This window comes from Papio anubis, chromosome 14, assembly GCF_008728515.1.
Source record: "Papio anubis isolate 15944 chromosome 14, Panubis1.0, whole genome shotgun sequence".
NCBI lineage: Eukaryota > Metazoa > Chordata > Mammalia > Primates > Cercopithecidae > Papio > Papio anubis.
Genome location: NC_044989.1, coordinates 67,962,248 through 67,977,661, shown reverse-complemented (window position 1 = coordinate 67,977,661; position 15,414 = coordinate 67,962,248).

The following is a 15,414-nucleotide window of genomic DNA, read 5'->3' as shown; positions in this document are numbered from 1 at the left end:
AATATGGAAAACAGAAATTGCTAATATTAGAAATGAAAGGACTATTACCACAGATCCCAAAGACATTAAAAGAATAATAAATATTATGAAAACTCTATGCCCACAAATTTGATAACCTGAATTAAATGGACCGATTTCTTGAAAGAAACAAGAAACTGTCAAAACTCTCACAGGGAGAAACAGACAATTTGAAAAGCCTATATCTATTAGAGAAATTGAAATAATAATTAACCTCATTAACAGAAATCACCACGCCCAGATATGTTCTCTGGTGAATTCTACCAACCATTTAAGACTAGTATCTTTCACTGAAATAAGATGCAAAACTCCTCAACAAAATAATAGCAATTCAAATTCAACAAGGTGTAAAAATAATTATACACCACAACTAAGTAGGATTCATCCCAAGTCCTCAATGCTGGTTCAACAATGAAAATTAATTACTGTAATGTATCACATCAACATACTAAAGAAGAAAAATAACGTGTTCATATCAATAGATGTGGATAATATCTCACACCCATTCATGATAAAACCTCTAGGTAGACTAGGAATAGAAGAAATCTTCCTTAACTTGACACGAAATATTTACAAAAATCCTACAGCTAACATCATACTTAATGGTAAGATACTTGAAGTTTTCCCACAGCCTGAGAGATCAGGTACAAGGCAAGGATGTCCTCTCACCACTCCTTTTCAGCATCATATTGGAAATCCCAGCTAATGTAATAAGGCAAGAAAAGGAAACAAAATGTATAGAGATTGAAAAAGACAAAAAGGAAATCTCTTTGTTCACCAGTCACATGACCATGTATGCAGAAAATCTTAAAGAATCAACCAAAAATTTCTGCAACCAATAATTATAGCAAGGTTCAGGAAACAGCAGTGAACAGGCAGAATTTTAAATTAAAAATTCAATGTCATTTGCATTAGCACCCCTAAAAATAAAATGCCTAGATATAAATCTAGCAAAACATGTACAAGATAAGGAAAATGACAAAACTCAAATGAAAGTAATCAAAGGAATATATAGAGAAATATTCCATGTTCATGAATGCGAAGACAATATTGTCAAAATGTCAGTTCTTCCTAATTTGATTTAGAGATTCAGTGCAATCTTAAAGCTATTTTGTGGATATTAACCAACTGATTCTGGGGTTGATATGGACAGGCAAAAGACCCAAAATAGCCAATACGATATTGAAAGGGGAAAACAAAGTAGGACTGGTGCAATCTGACTAAGAAATCCTACAAAGCCACAACTAAGATAGTGTGGAATTGGCAAAAGAATAGACAAATGGATCAATGAAACATAATAGACCAGAAATAGACTCATACAAATATAGTCAACTGACTTGAACAAAGAAGCAGAGGCAATGCAATGGAGCAAAGGGTCTTTTCAACAATGGTGCTAGAACAACTGGATGTCCACATGCAAAAAAAAAATGAATCTAGGCGTAGACCCTATACCCTTCACAAAAATTAACTCAAAATGGATCACAATCCTAAATGTAAAGTACAAAATTATAAAAATTTCAGAAGATAACATAGGAGAAAATGTAGATAAACTTGAGCTTGGCATTTTAGATGCAACACCAAAGACATAACCTATGAAAGAAAGAACTGATAAGTCTGGCTTTATTAAAATTAAAAACTTGTGCTCTATGATAAACACTGTCAGAATGAAAAACTAAGCCACAGCTTGTGAGGAAATATTTGCAAAAGACACATTTGATAAAGGATGTTCTAATGTCCAGGGTCATCAGTACGATGAGCCAAGGCTCACTCTTCTACCCTCTTCTCTTTTTTATCAATACTCTCTCCTTGATGTTTCAGTTTCATATCTTTAAATCTCCTCTATATGCTGAAGACTTCCAAGTTTTATGTCTCCAATTTATACTTCTCCCCAGAATGACAAATGCATGTGTCCAACTGCCTTTTTTCCATCTCCATTTGGATGTCTAATAAATATTTCAGTCTTATCCTGTTCAAATCCAAACTCCTGATATCTGTACCTTCCTCTTACCAAAGTCTGCTGCTTCTACAGCTTGCCCCTTATCAAAACGATTTTATCTTTCCAATTGCTCAGGCAAAAGAAAAAAAAAACCTGTTATATTTACCTCTGACTTCCTTTTATCACTCCCCACACTCAATCTATCAATATACCTTTTGGCTGTATTCTCAAAATATGTGCAGCATCTGACCACCTCTGATGTCTACCGTTACTCTCAAGATCATCTTGCCCCTTATCACTGCCAATTTTCCAACTCCCTGCCTTTTCTTACCCTCCCACTTATATGGCTTTCCAAATACTCTAAGTTAAAGCTAAATTTTTCAGTAGAGCCTCACATGATCTGCACAACCCACTGCCTCCTGACCACATCTCCCATTACCTTCTCTCTTCATTACTGCTCTCCAGTCATCTTGGCCTCCATGTTAAGCAGGTCAAGCACACTATTTTGCAGGGTTTTTGTACTGGCTGTTCCCTGTGCCTATAATACGTTTTTCCACAGATATCCAAGAGCCTTTTAGGGGAGTCTTTAGGGTTTTCTAGGTATAGAATCATATTGTCAGTGAAGAGATAGTACGACTCCTTCTTCTTCTATTTGGATGCCTTTTATTTCTTTCTTGCCTGATTTCTCTGGCTAGCACTTCCAGTACTATGTTGAATGGAAGTGGTGAGAGTGGATATCCTTGTTTTGTTCTAGTTCTCAAGTGGAATGCTTCCAGCTTTGGCCTGTTCAGTATGGTGTTGGCTGTGGGTTTGTCATAGATGGCTCTTATTATTCTGTGATATGTTACTTTGATGCCTAGTTTCTTGAGAGTTTTTATCATGAAGTGATGTTGTATTTTATCAAAAGCTTTTTCTGCATCAATTGAGGGGATCATATGGTCTTTGTTTTCAATTCTGTGTATGTGGTGAACCATATTTAATGATTTGCATAAGTTGAGCCAATCTTGCATTCCAGGAATAAAGCCTACTTGATCATGGTAAATTAAATTTTTGTGTACTCTTATATTTGCTTTTCTAGTTTTTTGTTGAGGATTTTTGCATTTATGTTCATCAGAGATATTGGCTTCTAGTTTTCTTCTTGTGTCTTTGCTAGGTTTTGGTATCAGAGTGATGCTAGGTTTTGTAGAATGAGTTAGGGACGAGTCCCTCCTCAATTTTTTGTAATAGTTTTAGTGTAACTGGTACTAGCTCCTCTTTGTGCATCTTACAGAATTTGGCTGTGAATGCATCTGGTTTTGGGCTTTTTTTGGTTGACAGATTTTTAAAAAGTATTATTACTGATTCAATTTCAGAACTTAACACTGATCTGTGCAGTGTTTCAATTTCTTCCTGATTCACTCTTGGGAGTTTGTGTATTTATAGGAATTTATCCATTTTCTCTACATTTTCTAGTTTGTGTGCATACAGGTGTTCATAATAGTCTCTGAAGATCTTTTGTATTTCTGTGGGGTCATTGTAATGTCACCCTTTTTATTTCTGATTGTGTGTTTTTTAAAAATCTTCTATTGTTTTCTTTGTGAATCTAGCTAGCACTCAATCCATCTGGTTTATCCTTTCAAAGACCAAGCTTTTCATTTTGTTGATTTTTTGCATGAATTTTTGGGTCTCAATTTTATTCAGTACTACTCAGATTTTAGTTATTTCTTTTATTCTGCTAGCTTTTTTGTGTGTGTGTCTTTGTACTTCCTCTAGGTATGTTGTTACATTGTTAATTTCAGATCTTTTTAGCTTTTTGAGGTAGGCATTTAATGCTGTAAAGTTTCCTCTTAACATTGCTTTTGCTGCACCCAGAGATTTTAGTATGTTTTGCCTCTGTTTTCATTTATTTCAAAGATTGTTTTGATTTTTGCCTTAATTTCATTGTTTAACACAAAAGTCATTCAGGAACAAATTTTTTAATTTTCATTGAACTGTGTGGCTTTAAGAGAACTTCTTGGCACTGATTTATATTTTTATTCCATTGTAGTGTGAGAGTATGGTTAGTATAATTTTGATATTTTAAAAAATTTATTGAGACCTGCTTTATGGCCAAACATGTGGTCAATCTTGGAGCATGTTCCAGGTGCAGATGAGAAGAATGTATATGCTGTGGTTGATATGTGGAGTATTATGTAGTTGTGTATTAGATCCAATTGGTCCAGTCCGGAATTTCTTTGTTAGTTTTCTGCCTGGATGATCTGTCAAATGTTGTCAGTGGGGTATTAAAGTCCCCACTGCTGTTATGCTGTGGCTGCCTAAGTCTTTTAGTAGATTTAGAAGTATTTGTTTTATGGTTCTGGGTGCTCCAATGTTGGGTGCACATATATTAAGGATAATTAAGCCATCTTGTTGAATTGAACTCTTCATTATTATGTAATTCCCTTTGTTGTCCTTTTTTCACTAGTGTTGGTTTAAAGTCTGTTTTATCTGGTATAAGAATAGTAGCTCCTACTCGTTTTTGTTTTCTGTTTGCATAGTAGAGCTTTCTCCAACCCTTTATTTTGAGCCTGTGGTCATCATAATGTGTGAGATGAGTCTTTTGAAGATAGCAGACAGACTGGTCTTGTTCTTTTTTTTTTTTAAACTTTTTTTTCTTTTTTTTTTTTTTTTGGAGAAAATCTCACTTTGTCAGCCAGGCTGGAGTGCAGTCTTGGCTCACTGCAACCCTGACCTTCCAGGCTCAAGTGATCCTCCCACCGCAGCTCCCAAGTAGCTAGGTGTGCACCACCATGCCTGGCTAATTTTTTGTATTTTTCATAGACAGAGTTTTTCCATGGTGCCCAGGCTGGTCTCAAACTCCTGAGCTGAAGTGATCCACCCACCTCAGAATTACAAAGTGTTGGAATTATAAGCATGAGCCACTGTATCTAACTGGGTCTTGTTTTTTAATCCAGCTTATTACTCTTTAACTTTTAAGTGGGATATTTAGACCATTTACATGCAAGGTTAATTTGTTATGTGAGATTTTGATCCCACTGGGAAGTTGTTAGCTGGTTGCTTTCTAGTTTCTATTGTGTGGTTGCTTTATAGGGTCTGTGGGCTATGGCCTTAAGTGTATTTTTGTGGTAGCAGGTATTATTCTTTTGTTTCCATACTTAGAACTCACTTAAGAATCTCTTGTAAGGCTGGTCTAGTTGTAACAAATTTCTTAGTGCTTGCTTATCTGGAAGAGATTTTGTTTCTCCTTTGCTTATGAAGCTTACTTAGTTTGGTGGCATGTGAAATTCTTCATTAAAATTTCTTTTCTTTAAGAATGCTGAAATAGGTCCCCAATCTCTCCTGGCTTATAAGGTTTCTGTGGGGAAATTCACTGTTAGCCTGATGGGATACCCTTTGTATGTGATCTGACTTTTTTTCTCTAGCTGCCTTTAAGATATTTTCTTTAGCATTGACCTTGGACAACGCATATAGTGTGGTGACTATATGCTTTGGTGATGTTTATTTTCTATAGTATCTCACATACATTCTCTGGATTTCTTGTATCCCATCAGGCAATTTTAGGGAATTTTTCTTGAATTATTCCCTCAAATATGTTTTCCAGGTTGTTTACTTTTTCTCTTTCTCTCTCAGTAATGCCAGTAATTCATAAGTTTGGTCACTTTACATAATCTCCTATTTCTTGAAGACTTTGTTCATTTTAAAAAATTATTTATTCTTTATCCGACTAGGAAGACTAGACTTGTCTTCAAGATCCATAATTCTTTGTGCTCCTTGGTCCAGTCTATTGACAAAATGTTTAATTCTATTTTGAAATTCCTTAAGTGAGTTTTTAAATTCCAGAACTTCTGGCTGATTTCTTTTTAAGATGTTTATATTTTCCTTCATTTCCTGGATTGCTTTAGAAGTTTCTTTGTGTTGATTTTCAACCTTGTCTTGAATTTTTTTTTTTTTAGATGGAGTCTCCCTCTGTCACCCAGGCTGGAGTGCAGTGGCATTATCTTGGCTCACTACAACCTCCGCCTTCTGGTTCAAGTGATTCTCCTGCCTCAGCCTCCCAAGTAGCTGGGATTACAGGCATGTGCCACCATGCCTGGCTAATTTTTGTATTTTTAGTAGAGATGTAGGGTCTTTTGGCTTTGATTTTATATAGGGCTGTGCAGTTTGACCTACAAGCCGGTAGACGGTGCTTATAGGTAAGAACCGGCTGGGGGCAGCTCAATTAGGTATATATTTGATCCTTGTTTAATGGCTGAAGTTCTCTATTGCCTCAGGCAATGAGCTGATTGGAATGAAAGTGGTCTGAGCTCCCTACTCAGCCCTGGGGGCCTACAAGAGTCACAAAGGGAAGAGTCAGACTGGTCAGGTCTGCCTACAGGTCCCCCAGTGGCAGGCACAGGCACCAGCACTGAGGGAGAATCTAGTGGGCAGCCACCAAGTGCCCAAGAAGTGTGCCTAGGTGTGGAGCTGGAAAACCTCCTTTGCACTAAGTTCTCTGTGCAGGAATGCAGGGTAGCCTAAACTCCTAATGCAGGAGAGTGGGTGCTCCAGATGCTTGGAAAACTCTTAGACTGGGGAGCAGAGCACACCCCCTGCACCAAGATCTCTGCATAGGAAGGGTGTAGTGGCTCAGGCTGCTGAACCAGGCAAGCAGGCTCTCTGAATGCCTGTCCATCACGTTTTAAGTGTCAATTCCTCCCTTCCAAATCCTCCATCTTCCATGCATGTGTTGCATAGTATTTACAACTATTTGACATAATATATATTTTACATATTTATTTATTTTGTCTTTCCCCCAACTAGAACATAAGCTCTAAGAAGGCAGGGAATTTTGTCTGTTTGATTCATTACTGTGTCCTCTGAACTTAGAACCATGCCTAGCACATAATAGGTCATCAATAAAATAAAAAAAATTATTAATTGAAGAGAAAAAAGCAGTACTCTAGAGGAACTAAAAAATAAAACAAACAGAACAGTTTGAATGCAGCATAGAGTGGATGAGAGACCAGCCTGCAGAGTTACACTGGAACCAAATTATTATGCATATCTTTGCCATGTTAATATATAAATTAAGAATTACATAAACGACATTACTTACTCAACCTAAGAAACTTTCAGATTCCTAATAAAGGAAAGTCAACTCTGCCTGCATGCACAGGTGGCACTGGCTGTCATGCATAGCCATTTGAATTCTGAAATATTGAGATGTTCTGGTGTGTGTACTGTTTGAGGTACTATTTTGGATACATAAACACATACATATCAATACATATCTCACACACACACACACACACACACACACACACACGAGATTTTGAAACAAGAAGGGGACAGAAACAGTGCAATCAACATCTAGAATGCTCTTGTAAAAGCAAAAGGGTGTACAAATGCATTGTCTGTGATCTTTTGAACTTAGAAGCAAATGGATTTAAGAACAGCCTTCTTGAACGAATCTACTTGTGAGTAGAAGATACTGTCTACATAGATTTGAGTTTAATTGTAGTCCATAACTGACTGTAGAAAATAGTTTCTTATAAGATAAATATCAGCAGCAAAACATTTCTAGTTAATATCTATGATGCATTTATACTGAATTGATTGGATCTTCTATTACATACAGCTGGCTTAGCCGATCCATTCTTTAAAAAAGTTATTTTAAAAGCCCACTGTGATAATCCTTTTACAATACTCTGATGAATCATTTTTAAAGGAATACATTTTATTTGAACGAATGTGTCCTAAACCACAATGGCCTCTGTCCAATAAGTTCACATGTATGGGTTGCTTGGTAATTTCAGATTTATTTTTATCATCTTGGGTTGATGAGTATTGCTAATAATGTAACAAGGAGCATATCCATTGCCAGAAGGTATTTGACTGTCGTGTTTTCAGAAAAAAAGGCCATCTCTGTTCCAGTGAAAAGACACTCTTCATATGCTTTTGCTGCAACACTTCGGGTCTTTCAGAACTGAGGCTCTGTGGAAAACACGAGACTTACATGCATATGCAAGCTGGCATGCTAGCTTGAGATGTAATTGAAGACACATTTCTCCATGGATTGAAGTGTTTTATTGTAAAATGCATTTCCCATTATACTTTTTTGCACATTTAATTTTTTTCAGAAATGATTCTTTCCATCATTTCCTTTTTTTTAAAAAAAAATATTTAATAGTGTGAGAGGAGGTCTGTTGTGGTTTTGTTGTGGCTAAACCAGCTGTGGCCCTTCAAATATTCATTCTTTGGAATAATCATATCCTCTTTTCCTGGAAGCAATTCAGTTTTTCTCACAAAAACTCTTAAGAGTTTGCTTCTTCCATTTTCCCTAAATCTGGGTCAATAAGGATTATAAATCTTAGTCAGACTCTTGGTTTATAGAACCCTGGAAACAAAATGGCCACCCATTTTTTAAGAGCCCCTCTCCATGAGTCTAGGGATTTTGTGAAAGGGTGCCACCACCTCTTCTCATTCTCTTTTTCTGGAACAGCCACCCATATGTCAGAGAATGGTAATAACTGAACGTCTCCTAGAGAGAAGAGCCACTCAGACCGTGGATGATGTTCCATTGTTAGCCCTACTCTGGTCAATAATGCTTCGAGTTGCTGGTGGAAATTCAAGTGTGAAGCCAATTTTTATACTCTAGATGGCAAAAAAATGCAGCTAATTCTGAAGGGTTTCTCCTTCTTCCCCTGGCAGCTGGTATGTTTATATAATAGGGATGAAAGGCCTGACATCTGTGTTTACATTTCTACATTGCAGGGTCCCCCAAACCCACAGTTAGGGCTCATTTATATCCAAGCACCTCTGCCCCAGAATTACAACAGCAAAGTCTTTCAACCTCTCTTCGGCAAGGGACTTTGATCTCCCTGTGCAAAATGCTCTCTGATGAGTTGTGATTAGAAGGGGAGGGCTGGGAAGGTTTTATGCTTTGACAGCTTCCTCTTCTCTCTCCACCCCCAACCACACAAGAACATGACCCAGACCTTTAAGTACCCAAACGTCTTTCTATAAATTCCACTGAATCAGAATAAAGTTAAACTATTGTGTGACAAAAGTAGTGGGTCTCAAAAAATTTTGCATTTTTAATAAGTATGCTCATTGAATCTGATTTCTTATTTCAGGTAGATTAGAATCACTAGGTTGCTTATTAGATGTAGAAACTCCAGAATCCTATGCAACTCCACTGAATGTCGATCTCTGGGTGTGGGCCCAGGAAGCTGTATTTTCACACATTGAAATGGATCTTATGCATGTCATTGTTTAAGAACCCCTACGCTTTTGGGGTAATGGGGAGGGATATTTTAATTTTAAATACTTTGTTGCAAAACATCATCTTATTTCTTCCATCCTCTGACTCTTTCAATGAAATGGGGGTGGCCTCCCCAAGTTGGAAGCAATGTAACTGGATGACATGAAATTATGTTTTTTGAATGTTTCAATGTCATGCTTAATTTTTCCTCACCACTTTATGATACCTTCTATTTATAAATTTTTGACTTGTAAATTGAGGCAAAGTAGCTTAGCAGGTTAAGAAATTTTCATGTAATTCAGAAGTCTTCTGAAACTTGATCTTGGATGTGATCGAAGTTTCACTGCCTGACTTATGCTATACCTTATCATCTGAAATGACATTCTGCAGCTTTTTTGTAGTTGAAATTTTTTTATTTAGATAATTGTAGATTCACATGCAGTTGTAAGAAATAATCCAGAGAGATGCTTTGTACCCTTTACCCAGTTTCCCCTAATGGAACATTTTGTAAAACCATAGTACAGTATCACAACCAGGATTGATATAATCCATAGGCTTTAGCTAGATTTCCCTATTTTCACTTGTCGTGTGTGTGTGTGTGTTTAGTTCTATATAACTTAATCATGTGTGGATTTGAGTATCTATCATCACGGTCAAGAGACTGAACAGTTCCATCACCACAAGGAACCTTGGGTTGCCCTTTGATAACCATCTCCATCTCTCTCCTGCCCCTTCTCCAAATTTGTGGCAACCACTAATCTAGTCTTTATTTCTAAGTTTTTAAAATGTGTTATAAATAGAATCATGCATTATGTAACCTTTTCAGACTGGTTTTTCTTCACTCAGTATAATTCCTTGCAGAATCATCAGGTTGCTACACACATCAATAGTTCATTCCTTTTTATTCCTGCATAGTATTCCATGGTGTGAATGTAACCACAGTTTGTTTAACCATTCACTCAGGAAAGAACTTCTGAGCTATTTCCTGTTTTTGGTTAGGGTGAATGAATCTTCTCTAATGATTAATGTATAGGTTTATACAAAATACAAACACCCCACATTTTTTAACAGTCTCTTCAACTTGTGTAATTGTTTGAGGCCAATCAGTCATTTTATCATAGCCATGAAATCTTTCTAGTTAACTTCAGTTAACCTTATGCTATCCCCTTCCTGGATGCCAAAGAAACACCTTTGTGCACAAGCTTAGCATTTGCTTATAGTTGTATTATTTTTGTTGTATTTTTTGCCTTCTCAATGAGATTGGGAGATGTTTGAAGACAGGGACCATATCATATTCCACTTTATTTATTTATTTATTTATTTATTTATTTATTTATTGAGATGGAGTCTCATTCTGTCACCCAGGCTGGAGTGCAGTGGCATGGTCTTGGCTCACTGTAACCTCTGCCTCCCAGGTTCAAGCAATTCTCTGCCTCAGCCTCCTGAGTAGCTGGAATTACAGGCGCCTGCCACCACACCCAGCTAATTTTTTTATTTTTAGTAGAGGCAGGGTTTCACCATCTTGGCCAGGCTGATCTCAAACTCCTGACCTTGCGATCCACCCGCCTGGGCCTCCCAAAGTGCTGGGATTACAGTTGTGTAATCCACTTTTTTGTTGTGTAATTCCACTTTTTTGTATCCTGTGGAGCTTACTACAGCTTTAGACATAACCACAAATGAACTAACCAGGCAATATTTTTAAATTTAATTTGATTTATTGTGCCTCTGTGACAGAGTATATCATGTTACCGTGTGAATATAAGAATGCATAATGAACATAGAACCTCCCCTTAGTGTATTCACAATTTAGCTGAGAAACTCAAGCCAACATGAAAGGATGTGAGGTTGGAAAACAATAAGCTGCTGTGATTTTGCTGTCAGCTTATGTGGACAGAGAACTGAGAGGTCAGTGTGGGCTAGAGAAAGGAAGAACAGTTGGTGAGCTGCTGAAGGAAAGAGCTGGTAATCAGGACAGGTAGGTGAGGTGTGACCAGACTATGACCAACTCTTACGGACCAAATGCTTGTGTCCTGCACTAGGATTTGTATGTCAAAATCCTAATCCTCAGTGTGATGGTATTAGAAGGCTGGGCCTTGGGAGGTAATTAGGTTAGGAGAGTGGAGTCCTTGTAGATGGGATCAGTACTCTTAGAAAAGGGTCCCCAGGGAGCTCTTTCACACTCTCTCCACCATGTGAAGATATAATGAAAAGCTGGCACTCTGCAACCCAGAAGAGGGCCTTCATGAGACTCGGACCATCCTGGAACCCTGATCTTGGACTTCTAGCTTCTAGCACTGTCAGAAAGAAATTTCTCTCATTTATAAGCCACCCAGCCTATAGTACTTTGTTACAGTGGCCCAAGCTGACTGAGCTGCAGACCTCAAGGGGTACCTATTAGGTATTTGGGCTGATTTCATTTTCTGGAATATAATATTGCTAACAAAAGCTAACTGAGACTTGAGATATTGAAGTGGATCAATGTGACAGTGCTAGACTGAACTCTAATTCTGCTGGAATGCGGCCCTGCTGGCCTCTAGATGTTTTGGGAGTTCCTGAGCTTTTAGGAAATGTTATGGAGCACTGAGATTTGTGTCCCTTGACTTGTGTAGGGTCAGTTATACCTTTTAGAAAGAATTTGAATTGGGTCACAGATGTGTTCAATGCTCCGGCGGCTGCTGAGGGGGTCTATGGGGCTAGCAGATAAAACAATGGAGCACTTGGTCTGCCAGAGGAAAGGCTAGGTGCTGAAAGAACCAAAGAGACGAGCATAAACTCTGGAAGAGGGAGCATGATCCTAGCATAGGGTGAAGCTGCACCTCACCAACCTCATCACATCCCCTGTCCCTCTCCCCTTCCTAAAACATCTGGACAATTCTACTGTGAGGAACTCCTGCAAAAATAGCTAATCACAAGGAGCTTTCTGCTTCCTAGAGGTCAGAGATCCAAGGGAGGGTCATCAGCTTCATAAACAGTAACCTGGGTCTATCAGTGGTCCACAAAGCCAAAGATCATAGAACAGTGGACATCAGAACAGAACTGTGGTCATCGCCACCACACCACATCCAAGACTCTTAAGATCAATTGTTTTGAAGGAGACCCTGCAGGAGATATCAGACTCAAGACACACACAGTTTTATAAAGATGATATGGTGGTACTCACTCTACAGTGACACCTGGGAGGGATGGGTTCTATGAATTCTGTTATTTTGGGGGAGAATGAAGAGTGAATGCCAAAGCCAATCATGCCTTAGCTGCCAGCTGTGCTCATTAGTGGCCAGCTGCAGAAGACAATTACATGTACCAATAAGGAGAAGCTAATACTCATAGGGTTTTGTCAACAATCCTGTCCCATACACTTCTGTTTAATTTCCATTTTCAACTGTGAAGGTGAGGCACTTGTTAATATACCTAAAGAGCTCTGTTTGTAAATTTAGATATCTGCAACAGGGAGATTGCTCATAGCCTAAAGGTCCCATGGTAAAAAGCAAAATATGTGTAATTCCTAAATACGTATGAAATTTCAGGCACAAACTCACTTAGAGTATTAATGACTTTAATGAAGACAGGCATCCAATTTAAAATCAATAAATCATTAGACTTGCAGTAAAAGTGTAAGCAATGCCCTAATTAATATACTTGCTGATTGTTTTCCTTGATAAAGACATTGACTGTTAAGTCTAATGGTGCCTCAAAGATCAACTGAGCAGTGAAAAAGGCAACCAGTCAGTGACTTGAGTTTTTTTTTGGGGGAGATGGAGTCTCGCTCTGTCACCCAGGCTAGAGTGCAGTTGGGCAATCTTAGCCCATTGCAACCCCTGCCTCCCAGGTTCAAGTCATTCTCCTGCCTCAGCCTCTTGAGTAGCTGGGATTACAGGCGCATGCCAGCATGCCTGGCTAACTTTTTGTATTTTTAGTAGAGATGGGGTTTCACCATGTTAGCCAGGATGGTCTCGATCTCCTGACCTCATGTTCCACCCACCTTGGCCTTCCAAAGTGCTGGAATTACAGGCATAAGCCACCGTGCCTGGCCAACTTGAGGTCTTTTAACCAAAAAAAGTACTTTCTTTCCACTCAGCTCCATAGAGATAACATCAATTATTATTATTATTATTATTATTATTATTATTATTATTACCAGCATCGTCATTTTTGTATTATTATTTAACTTAGTTTTGTTTCTCTGAATAAATTCAAACATTCTGAGGTGTAGGTGTAGCCTTAAAGTACTCTATAGAATAAAGTGCATGAAGTACAAGGCAGTGTGATGTTAGAAACATAATTTCCAGTTTCAATTGTTCTTGAATAAAGCTCTTTAGGTTCAAGTTGCATTCTGCTGGGAGTCTTCTTTTCACACCAACTCTAACCCATGGAGAAGAAAGTGGCTGCCTTGCCTTCATTGTGAGAGAGTTTGGCCTTTCTTAGCTCTGTTTTATAGAGAAGGAATTTAAATAAATTAGCCAACATCTCATTGCTGACAAATGATGGAATCTAGGTCTGTGTGGCTCCAGAAATTTCCATTATTTCTCCCATGCCATGCTCAAGAAAGATAATCAGGATATGAGCTTTAGCCCTCTCCACTGAGCATTTTCCAAAAGGAAGAGTAACTCCCTCCCTTGAGGAATAAAGAGTAAGTAAGCAGGAAAATTCCTTGAGGAACACAAAACACTTAATTGCTATTCGTCACTTCTCTTACTCAGGACAAGATTAATTAACTCTGATCTTTTCATTTGCATGGGCCTAATGTAAATGGCCTAAAAATTGCTTCTTACAAAAGAGGCTCTTCTGAGAAAATGCCATGTGAATAAATCTGAACTCTCTTCGTTCCTTCCTACTGCCTGAACTTGTTTTAGACAACAGACGTCTATGATTTAAAAACAAAAAAGACACACGTTTCAAATCTGGTGGTGAAAACCCTTTTCATCATGCTCACAGATACCATCAAAGTTGAAGAAGTATTGCAGTTTATTAAGATGTATATTTTCAAGCTTGATGGAAATGACAGGGTCTCAAGCTGCAGTGTGACTCCAGGCCAAAACTAGAGACAGTTTCCAAATTCCTTATTGTTACACCCAGGAAGAAGACCTGCACATAGGCTGTAGATTTGTCAAAAACTTAATTCTTCATGACAATTTCCATTGAAGGCAGAGGAAAGTCAATAGCCTGGAGTTCACGTCGTCTTGGACAGCGGCTAGAAGATGGTACAATAAAGAAACTATAACCATGATAAGCAGTGATTTCCCAATTAGATGTGAGAAAAATAAAGAATCATTAAAATGAGAAAATATCATCAGTCATGAAGGGTTGGCCTAATTAAATAATAGACCAATGTAAACCAGAGATTTATCATCTACCAGCTGCATAATGTGGGTTTATTCAAAACAATGGAAATTGACATACATTTTACATACAGCCTCCTCTCATTAGCTTCCTCCTTAACCTTTATCTGGAGGTCATCTAGGAAAATACACCCCCAACCTTAACTAGTTTCTGTATTCTTTCTAGTGTAACCCAGTCCCCAGTGGAGTGTTTGTGGCCTTGACCTGCCTGGTGGACAGAATGGTGGTTTTTCTTTAGTCTTGCTACAGGCTGCCCTTGAATGTTTTGCTTTGCTCACTCGTGTTCACCATCAGTGTTGGCATCTGAATGTTTCTTTTGGCAAAACATTCAGAGCAGCAGGGCTCTGAGTGTTGACCCTGTAGAGTCGTTTGGAAGGGTGTGGATTGAGTGGGGTCCCTGCATGTCACTGGCCCTGCCCACTATTACATCTGCCAGATGGACTGGCAGCCAGGAGATCTTTGACCGGGTCAGTCAGTGAATTGAGCTGAGCATGGCAGCTTCGGAATGTAATACACTTTCCTCTGCAAATGGCCTTTGTGTTTCTCTTCCTTTGTCATCCTAGGCCACTGACTTCCCAAAGCCTAAAAGCACATGAAGTTCTGTGTAATGTGACCACTCCCAGGACAGCCTGAAAGTGCCATTTGAAGGTTCAGTTCTGTTTGCTCTATTGTTTATTCCCAGTTTATCATTCATCTTGCATGGTTTAAAATATTGATTTTCATATCCACTTCCTCCTTAGCTTCACTGAGCTAGCCCAGATATTCATGACCTCAGGTCCTTTTCATAGTGTTGGCTGTCGTTCCTTCTTTTTCACCCCACCCAACTGCCTGACAGTTTGTCTGTGTTCTGCTCAGTATCACAAATACGAAGCTGAGATCCCTTCCAGGATATTTAAATCACT